At 39.7% G+C, this 21,336-nt stretch overlaps 1 long non-coding RNA gene across 2 annotated transcripts in view; it reads right to left on the reverse strand.

The window, feature by feature from the left end:
* Positions 1 to 10,649: 10,649 nt before the first annotated feature.
* LOC309705090 overlaps positions 10,650 to 21,336 on the reverse strand; it is a 28,280-nt gene continuing 17,593 nt past the window's right edge. The window contains exons 2-4 of one of the 2 annotated variants that reach the window (XR_014276499.1): positions 11,475 to 11,531; positions 11,165 to 11,256; positions 10,661 to 11,081 (exon numbers count right to left, since the gene is read on the reverse strand). This is a non-coding gene — a long non-coding RNA (uncharacterized lncRNA). Of the gene's footprint in view, positions 11,082 to 11,164; positions 11,532 to 21,336 lie in introns of both variants that reach the window. The other variant, XR_014276498.1, reaches the window with a different exon arrangement.

Consider the following 21,336-nt stretch of genomic DNA (forward strand, 5'->3'; position numbering starts at 1 on the left):
GATATAGCTGACCATAGTAAGGCTGCCAGTAAATTTAAACTCTATGCTGTAAACCTCAGAAGCCTTGATCAGAGCAAGAATGTCTGCCTTGACCTATTGTAGACTCCGAGTTATAGTGTCTCCAGGACACACTGGGCAAGAGGAGAAAAAGTTATCGGTGATAATGTTTTGTCTTGTCATTCTGAGTCTACTACACAACGGTTGGATAGTGGTTTCCCACAAATTCTTCTAAACTAATTCCCCTGTTTATCTCCCTGTGTAAAATATTCCAAAAATGACTTAGTGGATGTGGGCATCACAATGTTCAGGCCATACGCATGTACTGTTCTTAAAGGGTGATACTCTATGTGACCCACAAAATATGTATTCCTGACAGTAACAGTTACTAAGAATCAAAATATTCCATGAAATTCCATGTGGGCTCTGAAGGAACAAATTACTGTATCATTAGACCGTGAATTTTTTTTTCAATAATAATAATAATAATAATAATAATAATAATAATAATAATAATAATAATAAAATATTATGGCTGTCAACGTTAATGTGTCCATCACAAATGACCCAAAATTCCTGAAATGTCTCTGTAAACACATTTCGGGCAGTTTGTCCAAAGTTTGTCCTTTCTGTGCTCCAGATGGGTTGATTGCGTAAAAATTTTTAATTTAATAATTACAATTAATTTAATTTTAATCGCATTAATCGTGATTATCATGTTAATTTTGAGAGCCCCAAAAATATTAAAAGATAATTTTTAAAAAGTTGAAAGGATAGGGTCTTTACTTTGTGTCTCTTGAGGACAATAATAAACAGCAGAGTCCTCTGATGTCAAGCTGCTCATCTGCAGATACAGCTGTTGTTTCCTTTGGTCATGGTAAACTGATGCTGAACTGCCGTGAGCTTAATTTCTTGCTACAACTACCTCGATCAAGAATTGTGATCCACTAAGGAATTCCCCCATTTATTAATTTTTTTGAATAAAGACACTTCAATTTGTTCAGCTTTGCTGATGTTTTGTGTTACTGTGGTATCGGGCACAGTAATACACAGCAGAGTCTTCAGGCTGCATGTTCTGTTGGTTTAAAGTCACTGTGTTGCTTGAAGTGTCCAAGTCAATGCTGAACTTGCTCTTTAGTGAATCTTTATAGCGAGAGTCCCCAGTGTATTTCATCACAATCCACTCCAGTCCTTTCCCTGCAGGCTGTCTGATCCAAGCTGTCCAGTAGCCAAGAGAATAAGAGACCTGACAGGTGATGGTCAGATGCTGGCCTGGCTGCACAATCACAGAGGCTGGCTGTGTCAGCTGTGCACACTTCACACCTGTGGAGAAAACATTGCAGACTGTAACAATAGTCTTTCTGTTCATAGTGATCACAGTGCTTCTGTTCATAGTGATCACAGTGCTTCTGTTCAGTGAGACTCACAGGATCCAGCAGCAGCAGAGCTACAGAGAACATGTTGGTACTAAAGATGCTCTGATGGGAGCTTCTCATCTTCTTCTGTGACTGACAGCATGATATCAGACTTTATATCAGCCTGTGAGGAAGTTTGATTTGCATACAAATGGATGCTGACAGATTATAAGAGAAAACAGATCACACTGTGGCATTTAGTATAAGTAGTAAGAAACAATTTTAGTACAATTAAAAGGAAATATTATTTAAAAACAAATATAGTGTTGGATTTATTTTTCTTAAAAACAAAAGTCCTTCAACTCTCAATTCAGACACAGAAGATAACAATATTTACATGTAAAAATCCACCAAAAAAATGAACTATACAACACAAAGGCTTAACAAAACCAACTTTATTGCATTTCTGAGTGTGAGGATTGAGTTAAATGTATTTTCTGTAATTTTGGGGAAAAAAACCTGAAATCAGTGTCTGACATAGTTTGATGGGTTTTTGTACTGAGTTTCTTCCTCTTGTGTCACTGTGGCTCTCGAGCACAATAATAAACAGCTGAATCCTCAGTTGTTAAACTGCTCATCTGCAGATACACCTGCTTTCTGCTGTTGTCTCTGGAGATGGTAAACCGGCCTCTGAATGACTGAGAGTTGAAGGTGATACTATCACCGTAGATCAAAGCAATCCATTCCAGACGTTTTCCAGCAGCCTGTCTGACCCAAGCTGCAGCAATATCACCGCCAAGTCCTGAGTATGTACAGGTCAGTGTGTGGGAGTCTCCAGGCCTTTTGACCACTGATTCAGACTCAGTCAGTGTTTGACCTTCAGTATCTAAAAGTGTTAAGAGTTCATTAGTGTAATAAAATTTTCCTCACATAGTTTTATTTTTCCAATTAATTTGTTTGTCCTTACCAGCCAAGAAATAAAACAGAAAAAGAAAAAATATTAAATAAAAAGGTCTGATCATTGTAACAGTTGTTGTTGTTGTTGTTCAGTCTGCAGAGTGTATGTTGAGTCTTTGTGTTTTGTGCTGCTGTATATATCAGAATCAGAATCAGAATGGGTTTATTGCCAGATGTTGAGGTTTACAACATTAGGAAATTGCTGCGGTGCTTCAGTGCAGACAATAAGAATTAAAGTGCTATGTAGAAAGAAAGATATGTGCATGAGATATACATGAGATATATACATGAGAATAAGAATTATGAGTGCTACGTAGAAAGATATATACATGAGTGCAGGTGGTGATCAGTGCCAGACATATAAACATGAGAGTAAGAATTATGAGTGCTACGTAGAAAGATATATACATGAGTGCAGGTGGTGATCAGTGCCAGACATGAAATGATGCAGTGACACAGCGTAGGGTCATGTGTTAGTGGCGGGGACAGTCATGTGGTTATTGTTCATGTGTCCAACAGCAGAGGGGAAGAAACTGTTCTTGTGGCGAGAGGTTCTGGTGCGAATGGACCGGAGCCTCCTGCCTGAGGGGAGCAGGTCAAACAGACTGTGTCCAGGGTGAGAAGGGTCAGCTGAGATCCGGGCTGCACGCCGCAGAGTCCTGGAGGTGTACAGGTCCTGCAGAGATGGGAGTCTGCAGCCAATCACCTTCTCAGCAGAGCGCACAACACGCTGCAGTCTTTGTTTGTCCCTGATAGTGGCTCCAGCGTACCACACGGTGATGGAGGAGGTGAGGATGGACTCGATGATTGCAGTGTAGAATTGCATCATCGTCCGTGTTGGCAGGTTGAATTTCTTCAGCTGCCTCAGGAAGTACATCCTCTGCTGGGCTTTCTTGATGACGGAGGTGATGGTGGGCTCCCACTTCAGGTCCTGGGTGATGGTGGTACCCAGGAAGCGGAATGAGTCCACAGAGGTGATGGGGGTGTCAGTCAGGATGATGGGGGGGAGTGGGGCTGTGTGCTTCCTGAAGTCCACAATAATCTCCACTGTCTTCTGGGCATTCAGCACCAGGTTGTTGTGGCTGCACCAAGACACCAGACGTTCAACCTCCCTCCTGTAGGCAGACTCATCCCCATCAGAGATGAGCCCAATGACGGTGGTGTCATCTGCAAACTTGATTAGCTTGACAGACTGGTGGGTGGAGGTGCAGCAGTTGGTATACAGGGAGAAGAGCAGGGGAGAAAGAACACAGCCCTGAGGGGAGCCGGTGCTGATGGTCCGGGAGTCCGAGACATTCTTTCCCAGCCTCACGTGCTGCTTCCTGTCCGTCAGGAAGTCAGTGATCCACCGGCAGATGGGATCAGGCACATTCATCTGGGAAAGCTTGCCTCGGAGATGGTCTGGAAGGATGGTGTTGAAGGCAGAGCTGAAGTCCACAAACAGGATCCTGGCGTAGGTTCCTGGGGAGTCCAGATGCTGCAGGATGAAGTGTAGGGCCATGTTGATGGCGTCGTCTACAGACCTGTTGGCTCTATATGCAAACTGCAGGGGGTCCAGGAGGGGGGCCGTGAGGGTCTTGAGATGGGAGAGAACTAGGCGCTCAAATGACTTCATGACCACAGATGTCAGAGCCACGGGTCTGTAGTCATTTAGTCCGGTGATCCTAGGTTTCTTGGGGACAGGGATTATGGTAGAGGACTTGAAGCAGGCAGGCACATGACATGCCTGCAGTGAGGAGTTGAAGATGCCAGAAAACACTGGGGCCAGCTCGTTTGCACAGTGTCTGAGGGTGGCAGGAGACACACCGTCTGGGCCGGGAGCTTTCCGAGCATTCAGACTCCTGAACTGCTTCCTCACATCTGCTTCATGAATATGAAGAGTTGTGGTCGGAGGAGGTGGTGTGAAATCCTCTTTTGTGTGGGGTGAGGGGGCGGGTGTTGCAGGTGAACAGTTTGAAGGTGGTGATGGCTCTATGGAGGGGGGAGAGGTGGGGGAATGAGTGTCCAAAGTGCCTCTATTGTTGGGGTCGTTGGAGGTGTGAAGGCTGCCTGAGGGCTCGTCAAAACGACAGTAGAAGTCGTTGAGGGTGTTGGCTAAGAGCAAGTCATCAGTGGAGTGGGGGGTTTTAGGCTTGTAGTTTGTAATATTCCTAAAACCTTTCCACACAGAGGCCGAGTCATTCTCTGAGATCTGCTGCTGCATCTTCTCAGAGTGCTGATGTTTGGCAATGTCCACTTCCTTAGTGAACCTGTACTTGGCCTCTCTGTAGCAGTCCCTGTCTCCGCTTCTGAACGCCTTACTCTTTTCCAGCCACAGCTTTTTGAGTTTAGGAGTAAACCAGGGTTTGTCATTGTTATAACTCACCCTGGTGCGTGATGGCACGATGCTGTCCTCACAGAAGTGGATATAGGAGGTGACAGTGTCCGTAAACTCGTCCAAGCTGTTAGAATATATGTTAGAATATATATGAAGTGACATTAGCAGTTTTGCATTGTCTCCTCCTCTTTTTGGTGGTTTTGTGCTATAACGTTTTAACTCATGGGGCATAATTTAAACTGACGATATCATGAACACAAAAGACACTAAAAGTCACATAATATGATGTCATAAAAACAATCTACAATTCATTCATGGTCTTAGAGCTCTCCCTCTGGTGATTTCATGGTATAACTGTTCAAGCACATTTTATGTGTGTTTTTGTTTAGGTCATGCTAAACACAGTTCTAATACAAGTAACCATGTGTAGTCTCCATGCTGTCAGTGTTTGTGCTCAATGAGACTCACAGCATCCAGCAGCAGAGCTACAGTTTTCTACAGGGAGCTTCTCTCCTTCTGTTGCAACCAAGTATATTAAATAAAGTCTTTATGTTAGTCTGGAAGGAAGTTTATTTTGCATACAGACGGATGTATAAAATAGAAAAAAGAAACTTTTAAAAGACTAACAGTTTTCAGAGGATTTTTTTTATGACTTCTTTAAAACTTTTAACACAATCATACAAAATGAATTAAAAAATTTCCACTTAAAAATAGGAAAACAGAATTAATCTTCAAAGTTCTTGATGAAGCTGTTTGATCTTTGTTGTTGTTGTTGTTGTTTTTAATGTGCTGGACATGCTTTGAATGGAAGAAAGCAAATTCTGACTTGGATGAGTTTTTGTACAGTGTTGCTTCTTCTTGTGTCACTGTGGCTCTCGGGCACAATAATAAACAGCAGAATCCTCAGTTGTTAAACTGCTCATCTGCAGATACACCTGCTTTCTGCTGTTGTCTCTGGAGATGGTAAACCGGCCTCTGACTGACTGAGAGTAGTAGCTGCCACTACTGTCACTCCAGATAACAGCAATCCACTCCAGTCCTTTTCCAGCAGCCTGTCTGATCCAAGCAGTAGCATAATCACTACTGAACCCTGAGTATGTACAGGTCAGTCTGTGGGAGTCTCCGGGCCTTTTAACCACTGGTTCAGACTCAGTCAGCGTTTGACCCTCAGTACCTACAGAAATGTTAACTTTTTAGTTCAATCACTTTTTGTTTTGTCAGTTTAAATGTTCAACAAAATGTGTCCTTACCAGCCAAGAAACAACATAGTATGTGTAAAATAACTAAATAAACAGATGTGATCATTGTTAAAGTCGTGAAAGTTGTTGTCCAGTCAAAAGCTTGTCTATTAGATTGAGTCACAACACTTACTCTACACCATATATAAATTAACTGAAAGAATGGGATTTGCATCGACTCCTCCTCCTCACTGACAAATACCAGTTTTCTCAAAGTAAAAACGTGAAAAAACAGAAAATTACAATTTTCTTGTTTTTGATTATAGTTTATTTTTACTTTATAATACATAAATTTTCAAATATTAAAACTTGAATTACATCAAAAGACTTATTTCATACCAAAGGTCTTTTTTTAAGATCTCAAACTCAGAAGTATTCAAAGAAAGTTGCCCAAGTTTTTGTGTGACTACTAATGGCAGGATTTAAGCATTTAGCAGCCAAGCCACTCCTTTACATAGAAAGCAGTATGTGCTGTGTTGTATATGACCCAAAATTGATGTTCCACTGGCAACATGCTGATGGTATTTGTGTGCATTATATGGATCCAGTCCCTGTAATTCATTATTTCTACTGCAGCACTTGTGTGTAACATGGGGACTTAGCTGTAAACCATTTATGTGCAGCAGTAGCTACTGGAAATCTTGGTTTCAAGGGCACAACAGTGCCATAAAGAGCCCTTAAAGTTCCTTTTAACAAACTGGTGAAGCCAAAAAGAAATAAAATCATTTCTGGACATGAAAAACACAACTTCAAGCCAGTCAAACTAACTGATAGTTGCCTAAATAACTAATAAAATAACATGTTTCCTTACTAATTAAAAGGTCATAATACCTTTTTTCACAACTTATTTCAATACCTAAATTTGCTCTGGAAAGTGTAATGGGGAAAAATCTAGTTAACCCTCACATTTACATTTAGGTGTTTATAACTTCACTGTAGGATTTTTGTATAACCTTTATTTGCTTACATGAAGTATGTGTCAGTATGACCTGCTGAAAAACAGCTTAGCAAAGCCTAAGGATGTTTCACGCTCAGAATGATGAACTCTCAGGAAGGCCAGCATCTGGGATATGATAGTGGGAGTCTTCCCTGTCCAGCAGCAGCCTGGGTGAGACATACAGAGAGTTTGTGTGATGTTATAAAAGGGACACTGTGACGCCCCAAGGTTAGAGCTCTTATGACTGTATAACCGTGATGTTTTGATGTGTGTGTTTGCTCTGCTGCATGCAGTAATAAAATAGCTTCACCACAACTGGTTGCAGACTTTATTAACACAAAAATCTACGACAAAAGCAACTAGTTAAGTTCAGTTACTGAATATCATATATTTAAGTCCATTTGCAGTATTTTCATTTTTTCATTGTCCTGTAAATAAATAAACAAAATCTTAAAGTACATTAGCTAAGTAAGATCATTTGGATTTCAGATGCAAAAGTTTGAAATATATATGAAGTGAAAGCTCTCTGTGGCTGGTGATTGATGATCAATTACTTTCGCCTCCAAGAAATCCCACACTGAGAAGTTAGATGGACGTTTTCTGTTACATCCGAGTGTTTTGGTCCAGAGTTAAAACTGAAAGAAGCAGGAGAACTGTGAACCTTTGTTGCAACAGTGACACCTGGGCACACAGGAAACTACAGGTTTGATGACTATCACAGTAAGAGACGTCATAGTTTCAACACAAAAAGAAACTTTGCATTCATGACTACAGAATTTGCAATAAAAAAATAAATATATTTAAAAAAAACATATGAATTTTATTTTGTATCATATTTGCTACATCCAGCGTTGTTTTGTGCAGTTTTTTGCTTTAAAATGTGAAATTTATTTAGATTTTTATTTGGGGGAGGAAACGCACTGATGATGTAGATGTCTCAAAAACACAAAAACACAAAAACTGTATGAATCGAATATGATACACTGGGCATTAAGGGGTTAAGAATTTGAGTGTTAAAACAGAAATGTATCAAAACTTAAACAAATCCAACTGAGTTGCTATCCTATTGGAAACATGTGGACCTATGAGCCTCCTCTGAGGTGAGTGTGAGTAAGGAACAACCATCGGGCTCACCAGCAGCAGGACTGGAGCAGGGTATTAGTACACACACACTGTATCACCCAAGTGCTGTAAGAATTTGTAAGGAAAACCTAACAGCACTACAGACACACTGCTTGACAGTCCCAGTATAAAATATCATTAAGATTAATCATTCACTTTCTCCTAAAAGGGAGAAGGAAAAGAATCACTGGATGTGATCAAACAAAGTCCTGTAATTAAACTCGCACAGTATGACTGAGTTTGATTTTTTTTTTTCATAAAAACAACACTTTTGATTTCAGAAAATATGTAGCATGGATCTTTAACATTATTGATATTTATGTGGCTACGTATTCTTAACCACCAGCCCAGCAGATAGTTAACAGCAGCAGTCCTGTCCTGTAGTCCATACTGTTAAACTGCATGTCCTTAACTCGCTGTCAACTTTACTGAAGTCAGATAAGTAGAAAAGAAATAAATCAGGCTTTTGCATCAATTCCACAGGAAACAGAAATGAATTATTCTAATATGCTATAAAATGTTCAAGTAAATATTAGTTTAAACCCTTATAAACTGTTCATACCATTCAAACTTTGACCAAGGTCCCATAATAAGTTTCTGTTATTACAAAATGTCTACCTGATTTTGATCTACATATCTGTTAAAACGGTGTAAATAGTCTGACCTCTGACATTAATAAATAATGATTAATCATTATAAATCCCAAAAAGTTGATTCTGTTCATCTGGACATTGCGTTTTCAGTGGACCATGGATGACAAACATTTCGTCACTCATCCATGGTCTTTGGTCAGTGGTTGTTGGTCAAAGTGAATGACTATTTCCATATAAATGATGAAGAAACTGATCTCAGAGCTCATTGTTTATCAGTGGTGCTAGCTTCAGTCATTGTGCAAATGTACTGTTTATAAGGTTGGGAAAACCTGCAGTCAGCTGAGACTGAAGATGTCACTGATGAGTTTCTCCCACTGAAAATGTTACGTCCAGATGAACAGAAACAACTTTTGGGGATTTCCTAACCTGGATGATTGAACATTTATCAAGACATCATCAATAAATGTTTCAGTGAACAGGGAGAATTTATTTAGGTTTAACAACACTTGTTTAGAATAAATATAACAGTGAGTGAGGAAGTTTGCTGACAAATTTCAAATTCAAATTTTAAAACTGGCAGTTCTAAAAATGTTTTGGTGTATGCAAAAGAAAATTATAATTCCCAACATTAGTTCTGATTATATTATTATTATTATGTTATAAAATAACATAGATCAAATGAGCACACACAAGATACAATATTTAATGATATGAGGTCCTGATAATCCCGTATTATTTCTTTCTTTCGGTGCGCTGATCTTTAATAATTTTTCAAAGTGAACTGCAGAAAGCAAACTGAGCATTGTTTTGTTTTTCTAACTTGGTTTGATGTGCTGAGTTTTTGTACAGCGTTTCTTCCTCTTGTGTCACTGTGACTCTCGAGCACAATAATAAACAGCTGAATCTTCAATCGTCAAGCTGTTCATCTGCAGATACACCTGCTTTCTGCTGTTGTCTCTGGAGATGGTAAACCGGCCTCTGAATGACTGAGAGTAGTGGCTGTCACTACCATCATAGTAGATCCAAGCAATCCACTCCTGTCCTTTTCCAGCAGCCTGTCTGATCCAAGCAATATGTCTATTATCACTGAACCCTGAGTATGTACAGGTCAGTCTGTGGGAGTCTCCAGGCCTTTTAACCACTGATTCAGACTCTGTCAGTGTTTGGCTCTCAGTACCTGCAGTCAAACAAGAATAACTAGTGACTGTTTTCCAAGCTTATCATTTCACTTTCACAACAATGTTAGTAAAACGACTGCACTTTCCTTACCAGCCCAGTAAATTGAAAGGATCAGAAAAACAACCATGAATTCAGGATGATTCATTGTCAAGGCCATTTGTCTCTGCTCCGTGTACAGTGGTGGTTAATCATGTATTCCCTGTCTTATATTCTGCATCATGTCTTCAAACATGGTAGAGATCATAGTTTGCATCAGCTCCTCCTCCTCAAAGACAAACACACATCCTCTCCTTCAAGTCAACACTCCACATTTTGAATTATTCAGGCCAACCTTCTGACTGCAGAAACTATACTTTTTCCTCAGGTCAACCATTCATAAAATTTTTAATAAGTTGACTTAACAAGGAAATAAAAACCTTAAGATCAAGGATCTCTTCTGAGAGATTGTTTTTCAGTGTTTGTCTGATATCAGACAAACACAGAATACTGTACCCAGTTATACCAGTTATTTTTTAATTTATTTTTATGTGGCTACGTCTCTTTAAACATTTTTTTTAAAATATGAAATAAAACTACATGATCTTATTTTCATTTGTTTTTTTTTATTTATAATTTATAATTTTGACTAAACATTAAGCTACGTACACAAAGCTGTGTTTGTATACGCACACTCAGACATGACTCAGGAGATGAACCCGCGGATTACTAAATCCACAACTGACTCCGACTGTTCCCCCCCCCCCCCCCCCCCCCACTAATTTCTTTTAAACTAGTACTGTATTAATATTCCTTACAGATGCAGATTTCCTTTGTTTGACCCAAAATCATAGATCTAAAATCCATCTGAACAGATAACATTCTCAATACTCTTTAAGTTTTGTTCACCCAATTATTTTATTCAAGTGTTTGTTACTCATCATTTAAACCCACCATATTTAAACAGTTATGAGACTACAACAAGAGTAAGTTTCTTAGAAAAACATCTTAAATTCATTCATGGTCTTAGAGCTCCTCCTCTGGTGGCTTGATGCTACAGTTGTTCAGGCCCTGAGAGGTTTTTGTTCAGGGGTCTTAACAGTTTGTGTTACTGTGACTCTCTGGCACAGTAATACACAGCAGAGTCTTCAGGCTGCATGTTCTGACCATTTAGAGTCACTGTCTTGCTTGAAGTGTCTAAGTCAATGCTAAACTTGCTCTTTAGTGAATCTTTATAGTAAGAGCTCCCAGTACTTTTCACACCAATCCACTCCAGTCCTTTCCCTGCAGGCTGTCTGATCCAGCCTGTCCACCAGCTAAGAGAATAAGAGACCTGACAGGTGATGGTCAGACGCTGACCTGGCTGCAGTATAACAGAGGGTGGCTGTGTCAGCTGCTCGCAGTTTACACCTGTGGAAAAAACACATTGAATGCAGTCAAATTAAAAGCGTGTAGTTTTCATGCTGTCAGTGTTTGTGTTCAGTAAGACTCACAGGATCCAGCAGCCAGCAGCAGCAGCAGAGCTACAGAGAACATGTTGGTGCTGAAGGTGATCTCCCAGGAGCTTCTATTCTTCTTTTGCAACCTGCAGCATTATATCAAGTCTGTGGGGGAGCTTACTTTGCATACAGATAGACGCTGATACATGATTAGAGATACATTGATTGTTCAAGCACTAATAGAGACTGTGTTTTTAACATTTTTAAAAGATGAAAAAATTAAACAATCTTAAAAAATAACTCTGAGGTTGAAGGGTATTTCATTCATCAAAACCTGAATTTTAAAAGGAGAATTACAACTTGCCCCGTGACAGATTATTGACCTCTCCAGGGTGAACTCTGCCTCTTTGCCTTTTGGCTGCTGGAATAAGAATGAGAAAAGCAAGCCAAATATAATTTCTGATCATTGTTTAAGCCATTTGTCTCTGCCCAGTCTACAGTGCAGACATCAATATGAGAGGAAGAGGAGAACTTCAGTAGTTACGACCTTGCTTGACTTTGTATGTTGAATCCATACAACAAGACAAAGTCTGATTTGATTGCTAATAAAATTGAAAGAAAAAAACACTTTTTGTCAATTAAAAAAATGTTATAATATTTAATGTACATGTAAATGTTACGTTCTATAAACAAGTACTTTGCACAACTTATTGGTTTATAGATTAAAGTGTACAATATAATAAATAAATACAAGCTCGCAAACAAAAATATTTTTTTAACAAAAGTATTTTATGTCATAAATTAATCAGTTTATAACAACATTGATCAGTGAATTCAGTTTCATGTATTGGCCTTTTATTTCAGAGCTTTATCAATACTTACAAACTCACAAAAGGTTCTTGCTAAGGAGTTTTAAAAAGTAAACAGAAACGACAGGAGTTTATTAGAGTCTTAGAGATTTTTCTTTCTGTGAATGTGACTGTGGTCCTGTAATACACATGAGTGTATTCGGGCTGAATATTCTGTCCATTTACTGTAGGGTCTCTCTGCTGCAGACTCCATAAATACGCAACATAACAGAACACAGTTTGCATTTATATAAAATAGCACAGATTCTTTTGAATCATTTTTCTATTCTGTTTTTATATTGCATTGAATCTGAAGGAAAAGAAAATTACTGCATCATTAGATTGTAAAATTTGTTTTTCATAACAAATAATAAAACAAAATAAATAAAATAATAATAAAACCGTTCTAACAAGTTATGAAAGGATAGGGTCTTTGCTTTGTGTCTCTTGAGGACATTAATAAACAGAGTTTTCTGATGTTAAGCTGCTCATCTACAGATACAGCTGCTTGCTGTTGTTTCCGTTGGAGATGGTAAACTGGTGCTTACAGTTTTTTCTGATTGCTTAAGCACATTTTTTGTAACTATTGGCTAATTTTGCAAAACTCTTCACACAAATAAGAAAACCTGTCACCCAATAATCAAAACATTGTAGTTCTCTTGCAAAAGCAAACACAGCTAGATTAACTCTTCACACCTTCGTAAAAATGGTGTTTCCGTATCAAACAGTACACACAAGCCATCATCTACTAAGCACACAATGCGCCAACTGCACACTGATGGTATGAATACAAAACACATCTGGCTTTTGCTTTCTCTGTGCACAAGGTAGGCTATGTCAGTTTGAGCTCATACTTCTGTCATAGATCCGTAAGCATAGAGGGATCCAAACTTCAAGTACTGGTGTTTATTCAAACACATCAAAACAAACACAAGTGTTTATTTCCAAGTATAGGATTATTTGCAATCGCCATAATGACTCTATGGGTTACTTGGTCTGCAGTGAACATGCTTCCTCTGCCCCCAGCATCTGGTCATCTAGCAATTCTGTAAAGTACAATTTCAGTATTTTTACATCAATGGTATTGGTGTGTTTCTCATTGGCATATGGCAGTGCTACAAATCTTTGTGCGAAGTGACTGTACTGACCGATTCTCATTTCAAGATGTCCTTATGGTACTTGCTACAGTGTAGCGGCTCGAGTTAGGCTGGACCCGTTGGCCAGCTACCCTCAGGGTCATTCCACGGTTGATTACATGGTCCACTATTGTAGCTCTGATGTCATCAGCAATTCTATTTCTTACTCTTCCTACCCTTCCTCTCCCCCCTCCTCATCTTCCTCTCCCCCCTCCTCGTCTTCCTCTTGCTCCTCCTTGTCCTTGTCGTCCTCTTCATCCTACTTCTTCACCTCCACGTCCTCTTCCTCGGCCTCCTCTACTTCTCACTCTTTCTGCTCCCTCCATTGTACTCCGCACACACAGCTTACCTGTATTATAGTGCTTAGGCTGATTGCAAAGTGAACTAATTATCTAAAAAAGTTTTCACATGTGAAAGTGTGCCAGACAGTTGGCAAATTAGTGTTAATGATAGCCATACATGTGTATACTTTTGCTAGGAGTGTGTTGGAAATTTGGTAATTGAGTGTTGTGCAGTGAATTGTGCCTACAGTTTTGCAAAGTGTGTGTTACAAAATTGCAAACTGAGTGCAAAGCAGTTTTTGTGCTTTTAGTTTTGCAAACTCAGTGAGTGGTTTTGCTATAAGTCTGAATAGTTTTAGAGATAGTGCTACAGGAATCACAGTTAGGGTTTAAGCATTCAGAAAAAACTGTAATATATATTTTTTGAATGTTGTTAATTATCCATGTAGTTTTTAAATTATGTTTTATTTAACAATAGCAAAAAAAGGAAATAACATTATTATGTTTTATTAAGATGTTAAATTACAGATATTTATTTCCTAAATTGAACAAAAAAAATACTTTTTTTGGTTGACTGTTAAGCTTGATTAATTTCTGACAGTGGAGTCATGTGTACCAGCTATTTCCAAAAAACAGGTTTTTGACAGATTTATAAATCTTTTTTATGACAAGTGCTGTAATAAATATTTTAAGCACTGTAGTATTGATTTCTTTATAATGATAGCCTGAATACTTGCCGAATGCTAAATTTCTGTGACCTGGAGTGTGGTTCTCTTTGAGGAGGAACACATGCAAAATTATATCCTCCATCTTTGAATATGTGTCACAGGATAAAAAACAAGGACTACATGATTGAATCACACCAATGTGAACTGGGCAGAGACAAATGGCTCCTACAATGAACCATCCAGCGTTGACGGCTGTTATTCTTGTCCTGTCAGTTTACTGTGTTGGTAAGGACAGAAGTATTTCTTTGACAAACATTATGACTCAATGACAAATAATATGCTTGAAATACAAAGGCTAATTATGTTTTTATCTGCAGGTACTGAGGGTCAAACACTGACTGAGTCTGAATCAGTGATTAAACAGCCTGGAGACTCCCACAGACTGACCTGTACATACTCAGGGTTCAGTGGTGATGACCATTATGTTTGGATCAGACAGGCTGCTGGAAAAGGACTAGAATGGATTGCTTATATCAACCCTGGCAGTAGCAGCATCTACTACTCTCAGTCATTCAGAGGCCGGTTTACCATCTCCAGAGACAACAGCAGAAAGCAGGTGTATCTGCAGATGAACAGCCTGACAACTGAGGATTCTGCTGTTTATTATTGTGCTCGAGAGTCACAGTGACACAAGAGGAAGAAACTCTGTACAAAAACTCAGCACATCACAAAAGGAACAATTTACTTTCTTCTGTTCACATTTATAGTAATGAACTGCAGTTCAATCTCATTAACACAAGAAGAAACAACAAAGGCACAAGAATCTCCAAAATATTTAACAATATCTGTTGGGATTAGTCATCAATTTGATAATCTATTTCAAATATTTACTATAAATTGCATTCAGCATCTTGTTTGGTTTTCAGACCACATGCATTAATCTTTAATAGTATCTTTCTTAAACATACACTTATTTATCATTACTTATTGCTGCCTGCAGGGAAAGGACTGGTATAGATCTGAATATAATCCTGGTGATTCATTCAGCAAAGATTTAGTAAAGAATAAGTTTAACATCAACTTAGACTCTCCCAGCAAAGCACTGACTGCAAGTGGACAGATTGTGCAGACTGAAGACACTGCTGTGTATTACTGTGGAAGAGAACCACAGCATCAAAACATCCGTAGAGTTGAACAAAAACCCCTCAGTGCCTAAACAGTTATAACATGAAGCCACCAGAGGAGGAGCCCTCAGACCACTGATGAATTTAAGATATTACATTATTCAAGGGATTTTATTATGTAACTCAATGTGAGTTACATAATGCTAGAAGAATGACTGATGTGAAAATACGTGAGTCAGTAGATATTCCTTTATTATATTTCACTTTGACATCTACAAACTAAAACTCTGCACAGATACTTTGGGGCTACTGTGTTTACCTCTGATTGTTATTAAATAAGCAAACTCAGAATATGTCTGAGGGTGTTTTTATTGTTGTTGTTGTTGTTTACTAGCTGTCAGAAATCCCATTTAAAAATTATTTTAACAGACTTTGCACTGTTTAGAAAACAGGTTAAATAACATAGTTAAGACTAAAATTATTGACATTTTAACAATTTTATTGTACCTTTGCTGTTACACCCTATCTTGATTGTGATGATCCATTTATAAGCAGTATGTTTGTCACTGTTATGTTGTCATGTTATATTACAGTTCAAACAAGTGTGTATCACGTGCCTGTAGTGTGAAGTGGAAGTCTAGTTGTGTAATTATGCAATATTGAGAAAATATAGATGTTTGTTTAAAGAACTGTTTTTGTTTGTTTGCACATATCATTGACAGTCGCTGAGAGCAGGTTAACCAGCGAATATTCATAAGAGTAATTTGATTAAATGACAAACAGTTTAAACAGTTTAAATCTAAACATAAACACTGTGTGATAAATTAAGATCTGATAACTGTAAAGATTTCAGGAACTGAAAATATAACTTTATTGCATGCAACCAATGTACATATTTTTTCATGTTCTTGATAACTTGATAGCAGAGGATTTTATTGTTTATTACTGTGCTGGAGACTCACAGCGTCACAGGAGTGAGAAACATCATTTTCTCACAGAAGTTACAGAGATTACATTTAACTCATCAACATACTGGAAGATTGAGTAAAGCTGCTTCACTGTGAGATTGTTTTTGTGAAGACTCTATCTCCAGTTTTACATTAAATATTTTGTCTGTCCATGTGTACATGCCAATGTGACTATTTTCATCGGCCTTGTCTAAATAGAGTTTTTAAGGAATGAAAAACACATCAAACTTTATATTTGTGTTATAAATAATATTTTTATTGGAATTATCTCCATTTTTAAATTGTTATTACTGATTGCCACAGTGTGATCTCTTATAATCTGTCAGCATTCATCTATGTGTAAAGCAAACTTCCTGACACTCTGCTATAAAGACTTGAAATCATGGTGTCAGTTAAAGCATAAGAAAAGTTCTCATCAGATTATCTTGAGTACCAAAATGTTCTCTGTGGCCCTGCTGCTCCTGCTGGCTGCTGGATCCTGTGAGTCTCACTGGAAAAAAAAAAAAAACACTGACAGGATGATCACAGCATACTGACTGTTACTATCACATAAAACATGTTTTCTCTACAGGTGTGAAGTGTGAGCAGCTGACACAGCCAGCCTCTGTGATTGTGCAGCCAGGTCAGCATCTGACCATCACCTGTCAGGTCTCTTATTCTTTTAGCAGCTACTGGACAGCTTGGATCAGACAGCCTGCAGGGAAAGGACTGGAGTGGATTGGGGTGAAAAGTACTGGGAGCTCTCACTATAAAGATTCACTAAAGAGCAAGTTCAGCATTGACTTAGACACTTCAAGCAAGACAGTGACTGGAAATGGACAGAATATAGAGCCTGAAGACACTGCTGTGTATTACTGTGCCAGAGAGTCACATTAACACATAACATCAGCAGACCTGAACAAAAGCCCCTCACTGCATGCACACATTTGAAACATGAAGCCATCAGAGGAGGAGCTCCAAGACCAATAATGAATTGAAGGGAAGTCTGCTGGACCAGATGGAGTGAGTCCCCTTGTCCTCAAGACCTGTGCCCCCAGCTGTGTGGAGTCTTTCATAAACTGTTTATGCTGAGTCTGAGTCTGCAGAGGGTCCCGGTGATGTGGAAGACATCATGCCTCGTCCCTGTACCAAAGACGCCACGTCCCAGTGGCCCCCAGGATTACAGGCCCGTGGCATTGACCTCCCACATCATGAAGACCCTGGAAAGGCTCATCCTGGACCAGCTGCGACCCATAGTAAGACCACACCTGGATCCCCTTCAGTTCGCTTATCAGCCTCGTCTCGGAACTGAGGACGCCATCATCTACCTGCTCAATCGTGTCTACACCCATCTGGACCAGCCGGCGAGCACTGTGAGGGTCATGTTTTTTGACTTTTCCAGTGCTTTCAACACCATCAGGCCGACCCTCCTGGGTGATAAGTTAGCAGCGATGCAGGTGGATGCTTCTCTGGTGTCCTGGATTGTTGATTACCTGACAGGAAGACCACAATATGTACGTCTCCCACAGTGTGTGTCTGACAAGGTGATCAGCAACACAGGGGCACCACAGGGGACTGTCCTCTCCCCCTTCCTCTTCACCCTCTACACCACAGACTTCAGCCACTGCACAGAGACCTGCCATCTTCAGAAGTTTTCTGATGACTCTGCGGTGGTTGGATGCATCAGCAGGGATGATGAGACAGAGTACCGGGCTGTGGTCGACTCCTTTGTCACGTGGTGTGAGCAGAATCATCTGCAGCTCAACGTGGCAAAGACCAAGGAACTGATCGTGGACTTCAGGAAGACCAGGAAACACTTGACCCCTGTTTCAATTCAGGGGGTCAGTGTTGACATTGTGGAGGACTATAAATACCTTGGAGTACACATTGACAATAAACTGGACTGGGCTAAAAACACCACAGCACTTTACAGGAAGGGCCAGAGTCGTCTCTATTTTTTGAGGCGACTGAGGTCCTTCAACATCTGCCAGAAAATGCTGAGGATTTTCTATGAGTCTGTTGTGGCCAGTGCGATCCTCTATGCTGTTGCATGCTGGGGGAGCAGGCTGAGGGTCGCAGATGCCAACAGACTTAATAAACTAATCCGTAAGGCCAGCAATGTTGTGGGGATGGAGCTGGACTCCCTCAAGGTGGTGTCGGAGAGGCGGATGCTGAATGAAGGCGGATGGATGGCGAATGAATGGATGAATGGCGGATGAAGAAACTGATCTCAGAGCTCATTGTTTATCAGTGGTGCTAGCTTCAGTCATTGTGCAAATGTACTGTTTATAAGGTTGGGAAAACCTGCAGTCAGCTGAGACTAAAAATGTCACTCTGATGAGTTTCTCCCACTGAAAACGTTACGTCCAGATGAACAGAAACAACTTTTGGGGATTTCCTAACCTGGATGATTGAACATTTATCAAGACATCATTAATAAATGTTTCAGTGAACAGGGAGAATTTATTTAGGTTTAACACCACTTGTTTAGGATAAATATAACAGTGAGTGAGGAAGTTTGCTGACAAATTTCAAATTCAAATTTTAAAACTGGCAGTTCTAAAAATGTTTTGGTCTATGCAAAAGAAAATTATAATTCCCAACATTAGTTCAGATTATATTATTATTATTATTATTATTATTATTATTATTATTATTATTATTATTATTATTATTATTATTATGTTATTAAATAACAGAGCAATTGAGCACACACAAGATACAATATTTAATGATATGAGGTCCTGATAATCCCGTACTATGTCTTTCTTTCGGTGCGCTGATCTTTAATAATTTTTCAAAGTGAACTGCAGAAAGCAAACTGAGCATTGTTTTGTTTTTCTGACTTGGTTTGATGTCCTGAGTTTTTGTACAGCGTTTCTTCCTCTTGTGTCACTGTGTCTCTCGAGCACAATAATAAACAGCTGAATCCTCAGTTGTCAGGCTGTTCATCTGCAGATACACCTGCTTTCTGCTGTTGTCTCTGGAGATGGTAAACCGGCCTCTGACTGACTGAGAGTAGTAGCTCCCACTACTGTCACTCCAGATAACAGCAATCCACTCCAGTCCTTTTCCAGCAGCCTGTCTGATCCAAGCAGCATGAATATCACTGCTGAACCCTGAGTATGTACAGGTCAGTCTGTGGGAGTCTCCGGGCCTTTTAATCACTGATTCAGACTCAGTCAGTGTTTGGCTCTCAGTACCTACAGACAAACAAGAATAATTAGTGACTGTTTTCCAAGCTTATCATTTCACTTTCACAACAATGTTAGTAAAATGACTGCACTTTCCTTACCAGCCCAGTAAATTGAAAGGATCAGAAAAACCATAAACATCGGATGATTCATTGCCAAGGCCATTTGTCTCTGCTCCGTGTACAGTGGTGGTTAATCATGTATTCCCTGTCTTATATTCTTCAACATGTCTTCAAACATGGTAGAGATCATAGTTTGCATCAGCTCCTCCTCCCCAAAGACAAACACACATCCTCTCCTTCAAGTCAACACTCCACATTTTGAATTATTCAGGCCAACCTTCTGAATGCAGAAACTATACTTTTTCCTCAGGTCAACCATTCATAAAATTTTTAATAAGTTGACTTAACGGAGATCACGTGACCCGTCGGCAGGAATGCCAGCGTAGTTTTTAGCTCTGCACACATTGTCACTGTTTATCACTATCCTGTCATATAAATTAGTTATCTCGACGCCGATCCCACTATGGACACCTCTTCAACCAGAGACTCACGGAAAAGGGAGATTGCTCAGTCTCCCTTAAAGAAAAAGTTTAAAGATTCCTCCGTCACTAAGGAAGACCTCGACGAGGCTATTGCTAACGGTGTGAAGCTAGCACTTCAGGAACAACAAAAGTCCCTCGATTCAGTGGTTGCCTCGGCAGTCAGGGAAGCTATGGACTCTATCTTGATTCCTGCTCTGCGCGACTTACGCACAGACCTTCAAAAGACCAATGAAGTGGTATATAATGTTAGCGGGGAAATCGAGAGGGTAGCTGCGATGGCTAAACGCACTCAAGACCGAGTGGACTCAGTGCAAGCCGCCGCGCGTGAGGACAGACGATCGGTTATCGATCTGAAGAAACAACTCGACCTTCTCACGACAAAGCTTACAGATCTGGAGGACAGGGGTCGCAGGAATAACATCAGGCTTGTTGGCTTACCTGAAATGCTGGAGGGCTCGGATACAGTTGGCTACATTAAGGCTAATCTCCCCAAGTGGATTCCGTCGTTGGAGGGGCGCGACATCGACATCGAACGAGCGCATCGGGTGTACGACGGCCGCGATACTAATACCAAGAAGCCTCGCACCCTAATCTTCAGATTATTACGGTGGCAGGACAGATCGGCAATTCTCAAAGGGGCACGCAAAGCATATCCAGTGAAGCATGCCACCAACACCACTCTTCTTTTCTTCCCTGACTTCAGTCCGACTACAACAGCAAAGAGGAAGAGTTTCTCTCCTGTCATGAAGAAGGCTACGGCTATGGGCCTGGAACCATTCCTCATTTACCCCGCCGTGATGAAGATAGAGCACGGTGGTAAGAAGATGGCATTCGAATCCCCTCAACTGGCAGAAGATTTCATTAACTCCCTGCCGCGAAAGCTGAATCCTGCAACGCCGCAGTGTGTTGATGAGGCCCCCGCTTTTCCTCCCGATCTAAACAGCGCGGCCAACGACGCTGGCAATCAGCATGCAGGAGAAGGCAACTTAGTGGACATGAATGACTGAACGCCGGTTAGTTGACCTGTTTTAGTTGCAGCAGGCCTCAACTAGGTTGACGGCAGGATCACTTTCATGGGTTAAGGTTGGTTACATTTAATTTAGCGACTTGCTTCGTACTTTTTTTTTATTTATTTATTTTTGTATTTTATCTTATCTTATTTTGTGTATGTATGCATGTGTATGTATGTATATGTGTATGTGTGTATATATGTATATGCATGTGTATGTGTATGTGCATGTATGTATATATTTATATATATGTATTTTTATTTTTTTTTTTATTATTTATTTTACTTTTCTTTGAGCTTATCATGGTCACATATTTGCTGGCTGTTGTTACTGTACGTATATAAGATACATTTGTATTATTTTATTTTGTTTTTGTTGCAAATATTCATATTTTATATTCTTTTTTTTTTTTTTTTTTCTCTCTTCTCGCTAAATAAGATAATTTCACTCAGTCGGGAGGGTGTGGGATATACT

This window comes from Aulonocara stuartgranti, assembly GCF_965226115.1.
Source record: "Aulonocara stuartgranti genome assembly, chromosome: 4".
NCBI classification, from domain to species: Eukaryota; Metazoa; Chordata; class Actinopteri; order Cichliformes; family Cichlidae; genus Aulonocara; species Aulonocara stuartgranti.